Source organism: Microtus pennsylvanicus, chromosome 6, assembly GCF_037038515.1.
Source record: "Microtus pennsylvanicus isolate mMicPen1 chromosome 6, mMicPen1.hap1, whole genome shotgun sequence".
NCBI classification, from domain to species: Eukaryota; Metazoa; Chordata; class Mammalia; order Rodentia; family Cricetidae; genus Microtus; species Microtus pennsylvanicus.
Genome location: NC_134584.1, coordinates 116153965 through 116167286, shown reverse-complemented (window position 1 = coordinate 116167286; position 13322 = coordinate 116153965).

Sequence of the window (13322 nt, the reverse complement as noted above, 5' to 3'; positions counted from 1 at the left end):
ACATTCATACACATTACTCACTTACCTAGGACTCTAACCGGGAACCACGGGCACTGCAGGCGGCTCTCCAATCCTCTCAGCCAGCTTTCCGACCGATAGTTTTTGTTTCTTCCAGACAGGATTTCTCTGTGTAGCCCTGGCTGTCCTGGCACTTGTTCTGTAGACCAGGCCGGCTTCGAAAACAGAAATCTGCCTGCCTCTGCCTCCTGAGTGCTGGGATTAAAGGCCTTCATTGCCAGACCTTGCTTTCACCTTGTTGTTTTGAAATAGTGTCTCTCACTGAACCATTTTGACAGGACTAGCTGGCTAGGGAACTCCAAGTCTCTGCCTCCCCAGCTGTGGGATTTCTGGTGAGCACCATTGTGTCCTTTTCTTGTAGGGTCTAGGGGTACAAACTCAGGTCCTCAATGTGACCTTTCCCCCTGGGTCCTCTTCCCAGCTAATGCCAGGTTGCAAATGTTATCATTTATACAAATTTTATAAAATTAATTTTGAGATGCTTTTTTCTACCTTCTGGAGAAGTATCAAGTTCTGTGTGAAAAATTTCACTGAGAATCTTGTCTTGCACTAAAAAACATTTGAGCAACCAAAAAATAAAAAAAACAAAACAAAACAAACAAAAACCCACTTTTTGTCATTCACTTGTGTTTCTGACATTTCTACCTCTTCTTGAGTCAGTTCTATTTTAAATTTCCAGCATCATTTAAAATATTTCAAAGCTGTAAAATTTAAAACAACCATAAAGTTTTGGTTTATAAATGTTTAATCTGAATAAAGCTGGAGCAAAGATGTCAACTCAGCCTGCTGCCAACAGGTGGCGATAGTAGTCACCTTATGCTTCTTTACTGGTTTTTTTTTCCCTGTGTTCAACTGTTTTCCTTTTCCCCTTTATGGAAAATCTGTGTTTTCCTCACATAAAACATCCTGATTATGGTTTTCCCTTCCCTCTACCGCTTTCAACCCCTCCCCACCTGCTCCCCCCCACGCAGATCCACCCCCTTTTTTTCATTAGAAAACCAACAAGCTTCTATGGGATAATAATAAAATAAAGTAAGATAAAACTAAAACTATCACATAGGACAAAGAAACAGAAGGAAAAGAGCCTAAGAGAAGGCACAGGAAACAGAGACCCATTCGTTTGAAAGTAAATGGCCATGGGTTGGGGATGCTACTCAGGGCTACAGCACTTGAGGGAGCTTGAATACGGTTCCCAGGGCTTCCCATGAGTGAGTGATGGAGCAAGTGAACAAATGGACAAGGTCCAGACCTTTACAGAACAAAACCTTTCATCTTTCCTAATGTTATCCTTTCTTTCTCCTCCCCCTCTCTATGGATCTTTTTTTTTCTTGTTTTCTCTCTTCTTTCTTTTCTCCTCTTTCCTTCCTCCCTCCCTCCCTCCTTCCTACCCTCCCTCCCTTTTCTCTTCTTTCTTTCTTTCTTTCTTTCTTTCTTTCTTTCTTTCTTTCTTTCTTTCTTTCTTTCTTTCTTTCTTTCTCTTTCTTTCCATTACTTTCCCTGACTTAGAATGTGTTGGTACTTTTCAAATAATCAGAGCTTGAGTTTATTTTCTTGACTAATATTTATGTTTATTTACTAATTCTTACCTTAAAATTTTCATGCCCTTTTCCAGCTTTCTGATGAATGTGAAGCGACTCTTTCAACACCAAGGTTGAGACCATTTAACACCCTAAACTCATCATTCACGAACACCTTGTCTGTTCTCCATCATCTCTGATACTCTGAATGTTCACTGTGATTAACTTCCAGATGATCTGTCATTGCTGTTTTTACATCTCTTCACGTGTGGTCTCATAGGACAGATTTGTTTTTCATCTCACAAAGGGTTGCTCTTCAGTGTCTGATTCTCAAGAGTGGTGAAGTTTTGGAATGCAGCGAAGTTCTTATAATATAGTGTTCCCTGAAATAACCATTTATGAAGTCCCTCTTTTTAAATGCCATATCTTTAGTAAGTCTTTGAGAGTTCCGCATGGAGTATTTTGATGGTATTCATTCCCAGTCACCTCCCAAACTCCTCCAGAATGTGCTCCCACCTCCCTCCTCCCACCCCAACTTCATGCTTCCCCCCAACTGCTCCCTCTCTTTTGAAATAACCCATTGGGTCTGCTTAGTGCTGCTCATAAGCTCCTGGGTGTGTGGCCATCCACTGGAGTGTGCTTGACCTACCAGGGACTCCACCCTTAAAGAAAACCGGCTCTCTTTTTCCCCAGAGCCATAAACTGTCAATAGCTCCTCAACTGGTGGTGTGGGGAAGCTCATGAGCCTCACAACCCCCCATGCTAGACGGCTGACTGGCTTGATCTTGCGCGTGGCTTGTGTGGGTAACCACAGTCTCTGTGAGTTCATGACACTAGTGCTTCTGCCACATTCAGAAGACACATTCTGTGGTGGTCCTCCCCAATTCCTGGTTCTTATAATCCTTCTGACCTCTTTGCCTTGTTGTCCTACAAGCCCCCCAACCCCCCGGGTTTGTTATCGATGTCCCCCGTGTGGCTGTGTGCTCTTCAGTCTCTTATTTTCTGCATTTTGACCATTTCTGAGTTTCTACAGTAGCTACCATCCACTGCGTGAAGAAGCTTTTCTGATGAGGTCTGAGAGCTGAATTAATCTGCAGATAGAGAGATGGGAATTTAGAACACAGTTTGATAGTTTGTGCATTGAGCAGAATAATAATAATAGGTTATGGGGCTGGGTAGATGGCTCGGTGGTTAAGAGCACTTGTTCTTGCAGAGGATCTAGGTTCAACACCCACATGATGGCTCACAAATATTCATAGCTCCAGTTCCGGGTCCCCCACTTTTGACTTCTGGGGTCACCAAGCCTATATGTGGTGCAAAGACACATATGTAGGCAAAACCACTCATATATATATAAAATAAATTAAAATTTAAAAAGTAGTAGATGATGAAATGAGTTTTATCTTAAAGTTGTCTCCCCAAGATCTCTTGATGTAGTCTTGGCTGTCCTGAAATTTGCTGTTTAGACCAAGATGTCCTGGAACTCCGAGGGATCCTTCACTTGCCTCTGCCTCCTGAGTGCTGGGATTAAAGGAATGAGTCACAACACTCACCCAACAAGATCTTTTTATTGACAAAACCAGGGTCCATTCTTGTCTCTCAGGTCAAAGTCTTTCTCTAGTAACTTCTAGCTGATTATCATGTTTTTCTCTGGAGCCACATGAGGCTTGGTTAAAATGAAAACCTGTAGAACTCTATGAAGTTGATGAGTCAGAATTACTTGGTATTTTTTGGATTACTTTGACAAATGAGAACCTAAAGGATTGCACCTAGCCTGCAGAAATCTACAGGAAGATACGGGAGAGCCATAAAAACCTGTATCAAGAGAAAAACACTGAGAGGGACCTCTGGGATATGACAAAGGCTCAGATTAAAAATTAAAAGGTGGTTTTATTCAAACATGAAGGAGACTGTATTATGTAACCTCCAATGTTTTCAAAACAAGGTTGCCCGATATTAATATTTTGTCTTTTAATTTCATTAAATATGCAATAAAACAGACTTCCTTTGATAATTTTTCATTTCACTCATTGAGATGAAGTCGTATTCCAAGAAGGGGACTCAGCTTAAGAGGCTGAATCTCAGGACCCCTCCTCCTCAGGAGAAGGCTCTTCCTAATTTACACGTTGCATTTGCCAATGTGTTTTGTGCTCACAGGCTTCCCATAATCACCAGGAAAAATGTTGAGTCTACTTCTCCATTTCAAAAACTAAAATGTAAAAGGTTTATGATCTATATCTTATAGCTTTATCTTTTTTGTCTAATTGATTTGTTCTGAACAATAACAGTTTGCTTACCTTTCTCAAAAATTATAGTAGTTATGACAATTGTTTGTATCGCTAGCATTGGAAACTTTTAGATCTTTGTGTGTATAATGTATGTTTGGGTATGCATATGCATGCCATTGCGGGCATGCATGTGCCATGACATGTGCGGAGGTCAGAGGACAACCTTGGGCACCAGTCCACACTTCTACCTTGCTTGAAACAGGGTCTCCTCTTGTTCACAGCTGCATTTGCAGGTTGTCTGGCCATGGGCTTTCTGTCTTTATATTCCATCTCTCCAAGAAGCACCAGGGTTACAGATTCATGTCGTTGCTCTTCTAGCTTAAAATATGTTCTGGGGATCCAAACTCAGACCCTTACATCTGCACAGGTTCAGCAGATACCCTACCTACTGAACCATCCCCCCAGTCCAAGCGTTTAAACCATGTATTTAACTATGATAATGAACAGAACAGCTCAAAGAAGTTATACTGCCTACTCTAATCCCAGCACTCAGGAGGCAGATCTCTGTGAGTTTGAGCTCAGCCTGGTCTACAGAGCTAGTTCCAGGAGAGGCTGACCTTGCGTTTCCAAGCCTCCTGCCGCCACATCTTCCAATGACCGGATTACAGGTGTACACCGTTTTACCTAGCTTTTCATACTCTTTTTTTTTTAAAAATGTGCTTCTGTCAGTTTTAAATATTTTAGTGAAAACCAGTGCTTTTGGACCTGGCTTATTTAGGGGGCCATTTAAGAGTCTTTGCCTTTCTTTGGTCACTGCCGCCCAGGCTTCTCTTTGCCCTCCGTTTCCTGGCTAACGCCCTATGTGTTCAGGTGTGGTTGGAGGCTAATATAGCACTAATATAGATTCTGTAAGGGTTGCCATTGGTGTTTCACGTTAGTTCTCTAACTGGGGAGCCAGGAGAAAGGCAGTTTTGGGGAGTGCCCAATCCGTCCTCCGTCTGAGGAGCGAGCAGTCTCAGTGTCATTTGCTTCCCTCTTGCCGCAGGTTTTGGTACCAGCTTGTTTCTATGGTGACTGTTACTTTTACTGTCACTTTCCATAAAACTGGATTTCAAACAGTATTTTAGACAAAGTATTTTGACCAGTCTTAGGGTTTATTGTTGTCTTGTTCCTGATTTAAATTTTGATTGGAGTATATAATTGAGTTTTTTTTTCCCCAAGGAAGGCACACGAGGACTGTGTCTCTGCGTTGTTGTTAATGTGAGAATTTGCTTGAACCAGTGTCTTTGGCTCATCACTGTTTTCTTCCACTATATCTTTCTGTTTTACTTCTGTTCCAGTTGGCGCTTCTTCCCTTGAACGGCTTAATCAGGTCTTCCCTGCCCACTCTCCCTCTTCCGTGATTACCGTATTTTCTTTCCTCATGCCCATGTCTTTGTCTTTTCATTCTTGATTGTAGAGGAAATTTTTGTTTCCTGTCCATATCGCACACTGCAATTTCTTTCTACCATGTGCATTTTAATTCTGTTGCATCATTTTCTGATTAAAAAAAAATCTTGTGTTACTCATCAGTCTTTCCTTATTTTTCTCTCTTTTTTAAAAGTCTATGAATCTTTGTTGTTTTTTGAACCCTAACTTAGTTTTCTTTTAAGCTTTTGTAATATACTTGTGTGTGTGTGTGTAATATACTTGCATGTAATATACTTGCGTGTAACATACTTGTGTGTGTGTGTGTGTGTTTGCACATGCATACATGTACCTATGTACTTGCCACGATGTATATGGAGGACGGAGGACAGTTGTGCAAGTCAGTTATGTCCTTTTACCATGCGGAGTGGGGTTCAGGAATTGAACACATGTCCTTTGGCTTGAAGTCATCTTGCTAGTCCCCACAAGTAGGTTTTGAAATGTTTCTTCTAGATTCTGGGTTGGCTTATCTTAATTCAAGCTCTTTAATTTTCTTGTTTTTGGGTTTCTTGTTCTTTAGTCGGTGTGTCTTTTCTTAGATAAATTCATAGCTTCCCACTTGTGAAAGACAATACTGAAACCAAAGCCTTGTAAATAGCTATATAATCCAAAAAAAAAAAGTTTTAGTTGACTCATAAAGAAGAAAAAGTACTCTTTCTCAGTGTGTATTCTTCCTACAGGAATCACTCTGCATTTAATGGCCTCTTGCCCATTTTTGAGTGAAAAAAAATCATGAAAATGCTTTTGCCGCATTTTGGTATACACTCTTGCTTTCAAAGGAAATGAACTATTTTTCTGAGAGTGCTTTAAAATTTGCTGGTAGACTGAGCAAGGCTCGCTGGTGCATAGCTTTAATCCTAGTGGGAGGCAAAGGCAGGTAGATCTCTGTGTGTCTGAGGCCAGTGTGGTCCATACAGCAAATTCCAGTACAGACAGACCTACACAGTGAGGTCTGTCTCAAAACTTACTGACAAAATGCAAAAACAATAGAGAGGTATCCCACATGCTCCCTTCTCCTTAGAGCTAGATCACACTAGTGTGGCACACTTGGCACAATTAGTGATCGGTTTGATACTCTAGTGTTGCTAACGGCCAGGCTTCATTCATGCCACCTTCACTATGCCCCTGTCCCTTCCCCTCCTCCAGAATCCCATCCAAGATTCCACATGCCGTCCAATCACCAAGTCTCACAATACTCCCTTAGCGGAGACGGTTTCTCAGACCTGCTTTATTTTTTTCTGGTGGCCTCGATGGTTTGAAGAGTGCTGGTTGGGTTTTTAGTTCCGTTGTTGAGACTCTGAAGACAGGGTCTCATGTAAGCCCAGGTGGGTCTCCAACTGTCAAGTGCTATCTTTGAAATTCTGGTCCTCAGGACCCCTCCTTTCAAGTTCTGGGATTGCAGGTATGTACCACACCTCGGTTCCTGATTAAATGCTTCACAGAATACAGAACGCCGCTTCCCTTGTGATTGTATTTGGGTTGTGGAGTTTGTGGAGGAAGACCACAGTTTTAATTCTGTCATGCTAAGGGCACCTACTAGCAACAAGGCTTGTCACTGTCGCCAGTGTTGACTGCCCAGATGTGGTTATGAGGGTTAGGTTTGTCTTGTGTGAAGTTCCTCTTTACCTGCCTTTCCCCACTGTACCCTTGGGAAGGAAGTGGCCATGAGAAGAATTACGCTGTATCCTTGAGGTTCGAGTATTTATTTGAATTATTTGGAAGTCTTTTCACTCATTTATTCACTCAGCCGTTCATTGATATATCATTAGTAACTCATGCATATTTATTTTCTACTTTGAATATAGCCCAATACCGCGTGATTTGTTTTGTTCTTGGCCAATGAGAGCTTTGTAAGTTGGCTGTGCTGACGCACTCCATTCCTGTGGGCTGATTTTTGGGTACATTCCTATTTTCTGGCACCATGAGATATTCTAGGATCATCTTGCCTATTTCCTACCCTAGTCCTAGAATTAGCCATTTCCCTATTTATCCTTGGTTCTGCCTATTGGAAAATGGTCTGAGGAATCAAGATCTAGGTACTAGGTGTGCTCTGCGCTACTACAGTGTTGTTGTTGTTATTGTTATTATTATTTTAAACTCTCAGCTGGCAGAGCAAGGAAACACATGAGCATGGGTTTGTATGTGAGTTAACATATCTATGACCATTTCTAACACATAATCATCTGTATCCATGTTAAACTAGACGTGATCATTCCAATGCATGACCACACAAGTCATGGTAGCTCTCTCCCACTGCCTGCCTTTGATTCAGAATTTTGTTTCTAAAAAAACTATTTTCTTCTAAATCAGAGTGGTGATACAATTTGTAATTCCAGCACTTTGGAGAAAAAGGCAGGAGGATCAGGAGTTCAAGCCATCTTTGGTTGCATAGAAAGTTTGAGGCTAGTCTGGATTGTGTGAGACCCAATCTCAAATAAATAGAAAAAAGAACAAACAAATACTCTTGAGTATTTCCTAATTCTGAAGATGTGTCCGTGATTATTTATTATATATTTGTATCAAAGCATCTAGAATATTCAATAATGTCCATGGAATAAGCCAATGTATTCTAGATTCAATAACATTTTTTTTGAGATAGGGCTTTAGTATATAGCTCAGGTTGACCTTGAATTTGCTGTTTTACGTAGGTAACCTTAAACTGTCAGTGTTCTTGTCTTAGTCTTTTGTGGTACTGGGATTGTAGACGTGTGCCTGATTTGTAATAACTTACACCTCCATTTTACACTTTTACAAATAAAACTGTGACCCCCACTAGACAAACTGTTTGTAATCTCCATTTCCTCTTCAGTGATCTATAACAAGCTGTCTCCACATTATTAACCATTCTTTTTAAAGGTCACGATTTTAATTTCCTGCAGAATATTAATCTCTAATTACAGGAATTTAAATACTAGTAATTTTTGGTATTTTAAATAACTACAGCACATGCTTCTAAGCATAAGACGTTATGGATACACATGATCCTTTTATTTAGACTATTTTGAGGAAGCTAAATTGCCAGACCCTAAATTACAAACATTTTGAGTCATATGACAAGCAATGTCAAACTTCCAAAAACCGCAGGAATAATTAAGTTTCTACCAAAATTATCTGTGAGCTAATTTCTATATATTATCAGAAATACTGAGTATTAGAATAAAAGTTTTATATAATCCTGTAGTGATATCTTGTTTATGTTTTAACAAATAAAGTTTGCCTGAAGATCAGAGTGCAGAGCTAAACAACTAGAGGCCAGGGAGTGGTGGCACACACTTTTAATCTCAGGACTTGGAAGATAGAGGCAGACAAATCTCTGTTAGTTCAAGGTCACCCTGGGCTAAGCAAGATGAATCTGTCTAAAAGAGAAACGGAGCTCACACAAAGGTGATCCCTGCACTTGGGATCACAGGTTTTTAATCCCAGCACTAGGGAGGTGGGGACAGGAGTGATATGACTGGGCAGAGAGAGGAACATAAGGCAGAGGAGACCGGAGCTCAGTGCAGTCTGAGGTTTGGTGGAGACAGATGGAGTCTGGAGATGCAGTCTGAGGACAGGATCGCCCTTTGGTCTGAGCCTTGGTAGAGGTATAAGAACTCTAGTGGCTGTTTTCTCTGCTTCTCTGATCTTCAGCATTAACCTCTATATCCGACTCTGGGTTTTTATTATTAAGACCAACTAGAATTCGTGCTACATAATCCATTGATTAATTAAAATGACACCTTCCAGTTGTCTCATTGCTTTTTTTTATTACAAGAACATTTGTGTAGCCTATTTTCTAAGTTGTTTCTATTTCATTATTTCCATATTGACTGGTAGTACCTTTCTAATTTTTTTTCTGAGTTGAGTAGTTTTTATTTTTCCAAGTAATATTCTAAGTTCAAAATAAATACATGCTCTACATAGAAAACTAAGAAATACAGAAAATGCAAATAAATAATTGCTCATGGTCTCATCACCTATTCTTAGCTTGCTGGTCTCATTTTTGTCACGATAGAATGCTTACTCCTCCTAAAACGAATGTGCTGAAATAGGAAAATGATTTCCTCACGAGGGTGAGACCCTTGTGAATGGGGTTAGTGGCCTTCTGCCACATGGGGATGCAGTGGCAGGGCACCACGTGTGGACCAGGAAGTGAACGGTTGCCTTCCACTGCATCCGCATCTCCCAGAACTGTGAGATATAAGTGTTTCTTGTCTATAACTGACCTAGACTATGGTATTCTGTCATATGAGTCCACAGGGAGAAGCATAGTGAGTCTTTTTGCACAGTAGATATTATTTTATATCTCGTCAATTAGAAGAATGCCCCCTTGTATTGCTTGTTCTATAGCTCGCTCACTACTCATTCAGCGCAACACCGGCACTATCGGCTAGGTGTCTATGTAATGGACTCATCCAGGTTTAAAGGAAAGGCGTCTTGGGAATGTGTATCCGGGCATCTTTGGGGAAGTTTTCACTCATCAGGAAGTCTGCTTCCACCCTACCAGACCCCAGGCTGGTGATCTCTAGCGCCACAACGCCATTCTCCATGCCACAGCATCCCCACCTCCTGGAAGTGTATTTGGCTATGGCCACTCTCTTAGCAAGGGGTCATGAATAGAAGGCAAGGATGCTCAGCTTTATTTCCACATCCTGTCTGCACACACAGCCTGTCTTTAGATTTTCAACAACATAACAGAGACTATGCCGGAGCCTGTATAAAGATCTTGAGCTAGAACCAGAAAAACTGGATGCAGAGAAAAGACATTCACTTGCCCAGTGAATGGGTTAACCACCAGGGCCACTGTATCCAGGCCTCTCTAGCTGGAACTGGAGGCTGGTGCTTCTTCGTAGACAGGGTGGTTCCTGTCGAGTTCACGCCAGTGGCTTTTGTATTTTTTTTTCTTCTGTGATAAAACACTCCCAGCACCTGGGAAATGGAGGCTGGAGTATTAGGAGTTCAGGGCCATCCTCTGCTACACTGTGCATTTGGGGCTAGCCTGTACTATATGACACCCTTTTAAAACAACCAAGAGAAATTAGTGTTAATTAGATGCGGCAGAGGAGTTATTGCTACATTTAAGAAAATAATTCTGGCGTACTTTCATGAGATGACATGATGTCATGAGTTTACTTCAAATGAGCCTAGGGATGGTATGGGACATTAGAGATGAAGCCAGCGTTGTTGACCTGGAATGTCTCTCCTGTGTAGTGGTTGCAAATGGAGTTGCTGTAGTGTTCTAATAACTTCTACATGGTTTTAAAATTTTTTCATTGTTAAAAAGACAGAAAATAAAGAAAAAAAGAAAGAGGATGAAAAAGAAGAGACTGGGAACAAGAAAGAAAAAGCCCTTTGCAGGGTTTCACCAACTCTTGCTGCGCAGGGTTCAGTCAACAGCTCTTGGGGAATGCTGCTCCCGAGTCCTTCCTGAGTGGAGGCTCCCTGTGCCAAGAATAGGAATTCTCACTGTTGGTGACTTAGAACAAAGCAGACTGAGTCTTCTATGAAAATAAGCATTTTTATATCCTCTCCAAAGATACAACCGCACCTTCCACAAAGACAGCTTTCTTTATCATTCTGTTGAGTGCAGTTCATGGAGAGTGGTCCAGGCATCCTTGGGGTTCTGGAATTCTCCCAAGAATTCCAGTATCTTCCCAACAGTTCTACTGTATTCTGGAATTTCACTCCGGAGCCCCAAGCAATGAACAGAGAGAGGGGTGTTCTAGAGGCATGTGGCTCTAAATAATGTTATTGCTCTGATAATTAATAGTGTGTGTCCCCCAAATTCAGATCCCAGTATATTAAATATCAACCTATACAGCCCATAGGAGCAACAGCTCTTTGGAGTTCGCAGTTGTCAGTGGAACTTTTGAGAAACTCAGATGCAGGTGGCATTTGTTTCAGTCTCACAATGATGCAGCCTATGCAGTGTGTACCCACAGAAATTACATTTTGATCGTTCGGGACACAGGGACATTGAATTCTCACACTCAAACCCAGATTCCTCCTAGCGACACACACACAGACACCTAAGAAGTTGATATGCTTTGCTTCAGCATCCATCCATCTCCCATCCTATGGTTTCAAGGCCACAGGACCAATTCTTAGTCAAGGCATAGAGCCAAACTTTGGGTTTTCTTTCTCTCCAGCTGCCTTTACCAGGGGAAATTTCCCCTAAGAATAGAGATTCTGGGCCTTCGTGTGTGTGTGTGTGTGTGTGTGTGTGTGTGTGTGTGTGTGTGTGATGTTGGTCTCTTTGTGTGTGGTGATGGTGGTATGGGTGTGTGTATAATGTGTAGTGTGGTGCACATGCATGAGAGAAGATGCACTTATCTGTGCAGATGTGTGTGCACACCAGATGTTCACATAGTGCATCTTCCTTTAGAGATTTCAACTTTATTTTTTTTTTTTAAAGATGGTCCATCGCCAGAACCAGAGTTTACCATTTCATTCAGACTAATTGGTCTCCAAGCACTGAGATCAGTTGTCTTTTCCTGCTTCGGCCCTGGAACGTTAGGAATATGCTACCCCACCAGGCCTTTATATGGGGTCAGAAAGCCAAACTCAGGTCACCAGGATTGTGCAGCCAGAGCTTTACCTAATGAGATGCCTCCCCGTCCTGCTTGGACCTTCACAAGGCAGCAGCAGTTGTCCCACCTATCTCTCCCACAGCATGCCCTAGCTTTCTGCCTTGCATTTCTGACACAGGACCCACAGGAAGAGGTATAGCAATGCTGTGTGCCTAAACCCTTGAGTCCTGCCTACGATGCTTGTAAGAGGTGACCAGTTCACCTCGTTACCAGAAATACGGAGTCCAGAATTAAGGTGGAAATCTTGATTGATTTTTTGGCAGGCCCTAACTTTTTATTCTTCCTCCCTTCATTCTCAGCCCATCTTCTCCCCACAATAGGTCTAGTGTTTTCTACCTCCACCTTCGCCCCGCCCCATCTTCTTTCTTCAAGGTCTTTAAGGCCCTAAACGTTAACCCGGTGTGGGGCAGCAGAGGTTATTCTAGAGAGAGCATGAGGGAGGGAGAGAAGCAGGAAAGGCATGTGAAGCAGAAGAGGGTCACACATAGACGACACATAGTGGCTGATGAGTGGCAGGCGTTGTGACCAATGGAAGGGGAGGACCGTTTCATCCCATTTTAACCATCTTTTTTTTTCTTCTTCTACCTCTAGCAAGCCTCCTCCATTACATTCCTTATTATCTAACTTAGCTTTTCTCATTTATCCTCACTTCATACCCACGGTGAACTCTGCCATGGTCCTCTCCTTGTATTAAACCCGAACTGCAAATCCTAGCCTTGGTTGAATCCAATACCAGCAACTTGTCCAGTCTGATGTCTGTTCATCTCTATTATCCTACATTCAGTGGGCCTTCGGCTCCTCCCAACCACGCCCTTATGTTTTCCTAGCCAACCTCTTACAGTTGACTTTCCACGTCCTTTAATTTGTCTTCGGATAGACAGCACTAGAAAAGCCATTTATTCGTAAGTTGTCTAAATCTGGATGCCTTCAGGAGCAAATAACGTCGCTATTGAGGTTTTATGGGAGCCCAGCGGACCAAGTCAGTGTCGTTCCAGGCAAATTGCATCTCCTGTCGGGTTCCTCTTCTTCTTTCTCGCTTCCATCAAATGATTTTACGGCGTATTTCACGGAGAATATCGAAATAATAAAAGACAGTGCTAACCTGCCAACCGACTTCCTCTGCAGCCCGCTGTAGACCTTCATGGTCCTCCCAGGTGGTGGTGTGTTATTGCCTGTGCCAGCCATAACAAATGACAATGAATGTGATGGCTGAAGCCAATAAAAGTTTCTTCTTTGAGTTCTGAGGGTAGGAAGGCTGAGATCAAGGTGGTGGGTCATACTCCATCCCAAAGCTTCGGGGAAAGAACTCCTCTTGGCCTCTTCCTAGCATCTGGTGGCTACTGGCGTTCTTGGGTTGCAGATCCTATCCCTTCATTCTCTGCCTCTGTTGCCACATGTCTTCTGTCTATGTATCTCTATATAAGATATCTGTGTTATTTTATTAGAAGGCCACTACTAAGGGTAGCAAGATGGCTCAGTGGATAAAGGCATTTGTCGCCAAATCTGACAACCTGAGTTCAATA